This window comes from Pleurodeles waltl, unplaced genomic scaffold (genome assembly GCF_031143425.1).
Source record: "Pleurodeles waltl isolate 20211129_DDA unplaced genomic scaffold, aPleWal1.hap1.20221129 scaffold_58, whole genome shotgun sequence".
Classification (NCBI taxonomy): domain Eukaryota; kingdom Metazoa; phylum Chordata; class Amphibia; order Caudata; family Salamandridae; genus Pleurodeles; species Pleurodeles waltl.
The window spans coordinates 1,467,133-1,471,326 of NW_027150290.1; positions in this window are offsets into that span (position 1 = coordinate 1,467,133).

Genomic DNA, 4,194 nt, shown 5'->3' on the forward strand with positions numbered 1-4,194 from the left:
TTTTGGATGCTGCTGTGGCCCAGGAGGGACCAGGATGTCGCCAATTGCGTCAGGGGACAGAGGGGATGTCGAGCAAGACAAGGAGCCCTCTCAGCAGCAGGCAGCACCCAGAGAAGTGCCAGAAACAGGCACTACGAGGATGTGTGAAACGGTGCTCACCCGAAGTTGCACAAAGGAGTCCCACGTCGCCGGAGACCAACTTAGAAAGTTGTGCAATACAGGTTAGAGTGCCGTGGACCCAGGCGTGGCTGTGCACAAAGGATTTCCACCGGAAGTGCACAGAGGCCGGAGTAGCTGCAAAAGTCGCGGTTCCCAGCAATGCAGTCTGGCGTGGGGAGGCAAGGACTTACCTCCACCAAACTTGGACTGAAGAGTCACTGGACTGTGGGGGTCACTTGGACACAGTTGCTGGATTCAAGGGACCTCGCTCGTCGTGCTGAGAGGAGAACCAGGGAACGGTGATGCAGTTCTTTGGTGCCTGCGGTTGCAGGGGGAAGATTCCGTCGACCCACGGGAGATTTCTTCGGAGCTTCTAGTGCAGAGAGGAGGCAGACTACCCCCACAGCATGCACCACCAGGAAAACAGTCGAGAAGGCGGCAGGATCAGCGTTACAGAGTTGCAGTAGTCGTCTTAGCTACTTTGTTGCAGTTTTGCAGGCTTCCAGCGTGGTCAGCAGTCGATTCCTTGGCAGAAGGTGAAGAGAGAGATGCAGAGGAACTCGGATGAGCTCTTGCATTCGTTATCTAAAGAATCCCCAGAGACAGAGACCCTAAATATCCAGAAAAGAGGGTTTGGCTACCTAGGAGAGAGGATAGGCTAGCAACACCTGAAGGAGCCTATCAGAAGGAGTCTCTGACGTCACCTGGTGGCACTGGCCACTCAGAGCAGTCCAGTGTGCCAGCAGCACCTCTGTTTCCAAGATGGCAGAGGTCTGGAGAACACTGGAGGAGCTCTGGACACCTCCCAGGGGAAATGCAGGTCAGGGGAGTGGTCACTCCCCTTTCCTTTGTCCAGTTTCACGCCAGAGCAGGGCTAAGGGGTCCCTGAACCGGTGTAGACTGGCTTATGCAGAAATGGGCACCAAATGTGCCCATGAAAGCATTTCCAGAGACTGGGGGAGGCTACTCCTCCCCTGCCTTCACATCATTTTCCAAAGGGAGAGGGTGTAACACCCTCTCTCTGAGGAAGTCCTTTGTTCTGCCATCCTGGGCCAAGCCTGGCTGGACCCCAGGAGGGCAGAAACCTGTCTGAGGGGTTGGCAGCAGCAGCAGCTGCAGTGAAACCCCTGAAAAGGCAGTTTGGCAGTACCAGGGTCTGTGCTACAGACCACTGGGATCATGGGATTGTGCCAATTATGCCAGGATGGCATAGAGGGGGCAATTCCATGATCATAGACATGTTACATGGCCATATTCGGAGTTACCATTGTGAAGGTACATATAGGTAGAGACCTATTTGTAGTGCACGCGTGTAATGGTGTCCCCGCACTCACAAAGTCCGGGGAAATGGCCATGAACAATGTGGGGGCACCTTGGCTAGTGCCAGGGTGCCCTCACACTAAGTAACTTTGCACCTAACCTTTACCAGGTAAAGGTTAGACATATAGGTGACTTATAAGTTACTTAAGTGCAGTGTAAAATGGCTGTGAAATAACGTGGACGTTATTTCACTCAGGCTGCAGTGGCAGGCCTGTGTAAGAATTGTCATAGCTCCCTATGGGTGGCAAAATAAATGCTGCAGCCCATAGGGATCTCCTGGAACCCCAATACCCTGGGTACCTCAGTACCATATACTAGGGAATTATAAGGGTGTTCCAGTAAGCCAATGTAAATTGGTAAAAATGTTCATTAGCCTGTTAGTGACAATTTGAAAGAAATGAGAGAGCATAACCACTGAGGTTCTGGTTAGCAGAGCGTCAGTGAGACAGTTAGGCACCACACAGGGAACACATACATATAGGCCACAACCTTATGAGCACTGGGGTCCTGACTAGCAGGGTCCCAGTGACACATAACAAACATACTGAAAACAGAGGGTTTTCACTATGAGCACTGGGCCCTGGCTAGCAGGATCCCAGTGAGACAGTGAAAACACCCTGACATATACTCACAAACAGGCCAAAAGTGGGGGTAACAAGGCTAGAAAGAGGCTACTTTCTCACACAACCCCCCCCCCCCCCAAACGAAGGACAATAAGGCTAACCTTGGCCAGTTGAGACTTTATTGTCTAAGTGGTGATAAGTAGAGAGTAGCTCTGCAATAGACTGGTTACTCCCTTTATCATCCACTATATGGTTACTTCCTTGTGGGGATGTAAACCACCCTGTTTGAAGTTTTTTAGATAAGCAATAATGTGAAGATGTATTTTCAGAGTTTGTATCAGTAAGTTTTATTTTAGAGCAGTGGGAATTGTCCACTGAACCTATTTGTAGTGATGGAAATGCCAGACAGGGATGCTGTCTCAATAAAGCCATAGCTGGGCAAAAACTTTGTCCATATGGCTTGAAGAGAGAACAGGGATGCTGTTTCTCTTGAGTTGGAGCAGGGCAGGGATGCTGTCCTATGAGCTCCACACTAGGGCAGGATTGCTGTCCTAAGTGTTGTGAGGCAGTGCAGGGTTTCTGCACTAAGGTTTCTCTGGGAGGGTTGGAGGGATGCTCCATGTTAACTAAAATGGTGCTCTTTTTCTCACCAATGTTAGTTATCCTACAGAGAGGTACTTCCACCTCAGGGAGTACAGCTTTGCGAGCTGATGATTCCCTTGGAACAGGTGTGTGAGAAAGTAGCCTCTTTCTAGCCTTGTTACCCCCACTTTTGGCCTGTTTGTGAGTGTATGTCAGGGTGTTTTCACTGTCTCACTGGGATCCTGCTAGCCAGGGCCCAGTGCTCATAGTGAAAACCCTATGTTTTCAGTATGTTTGTTATGTGTCACTGGGACCCTGCTAGTCAGGACCCCAGTGCTAATAAGTTTGTGGCCTATATGTATGTGTTCCCTGTGTAGTGCCTAACTGTCTCACTGAGGCTCTGCTAAACAGAACCTCAGTGGTTATGTTCTCTCTGTACAAATTGTCACTAACAGGCTAGTGACCAATTTTACCAATTTACATTGACTACTGGAACACCCTTATAATTCCCTAGTATATGGTACTGAGGTACCCAGGGTATTGGGGTTCCAGGAGATCCCTATGGGCTGCAGCATTTCTTTTGCCACCCATAGGGAGCTCTGACAATTCTTACACAGGCCTGCCACTGCAGCCTGAGTGAAATAACGTCCACGTTATTTCACAGCCATTTTACACTGCACTTAAGTAACTTATAAGTCACCTATATGTCTAACCTTTACCTGGTAAAGGTTAGGTGCAAAGTTACTTAGTGTGAGGGCACCCTGGCACTAGCCAAGGTGCCCCCACATTGTTCAGGGCCAATTCCCTGAACTTTGTGAGTGCGGGGACACCATTACACGCGTGCACTACATATAGGTCACTACCTATATGTAGCTTCACAATGGTAACTCCGAATATGGCCATGTAACATGTCTAAGATCATGGAATGGCCCCCTCTATGGCATCCTGGCATTATTGGGACAATTCCATGATCCCTGTGGTCTGTAGCACAGACCCTGGTACTGCCAAACTGCCTTTCCTGGGGTTTCACTGCAGCTGCTGCTGCTGCTGCTGCCAACCTCTCAGACAGGTTTCTGCCCCCCTGGGGTCAAGCCAGGCTTGTCCCAGGATGGCAGAACAAAGGACTTCCTCTGAGAGAGGGTGTGACACCCTCTCCCTTTGGAAAATGGTGTGAAGGCAGGGGAGGAGTAGCCTCCCCCAGCCTCTGGAAATGCTTTGTTGGGCACAGATGTGCCCAATTCTGCATAAGCCAGTCTACACCGGTTCAGGGACCCCTTAGCCCCTGCTCTGGCGCGAAACTGGACAAAGGAAAGGGGAGTGACCACTCCCCTGACCTGCACCTCCCCTGGGAGGTGTCCAGAGCTCCTCCAGTGTGCTCCAGACCTCTGCCATCTTGGAAACAGAGGTGCTGCTGGCACACTGGACTGCTCTGAGTGGCCAGTGCCACCAGGTGACGTCAGAGACTCCTTGTGATAGGCTCCTTCAGGTGTTAGTAGCCTCTCCTCTCTCCTAGGTAGCCAAACCCTCTTTTCTGGCTATTTAGGGTCTCTGTCTCTGGGGAAACTTTAGA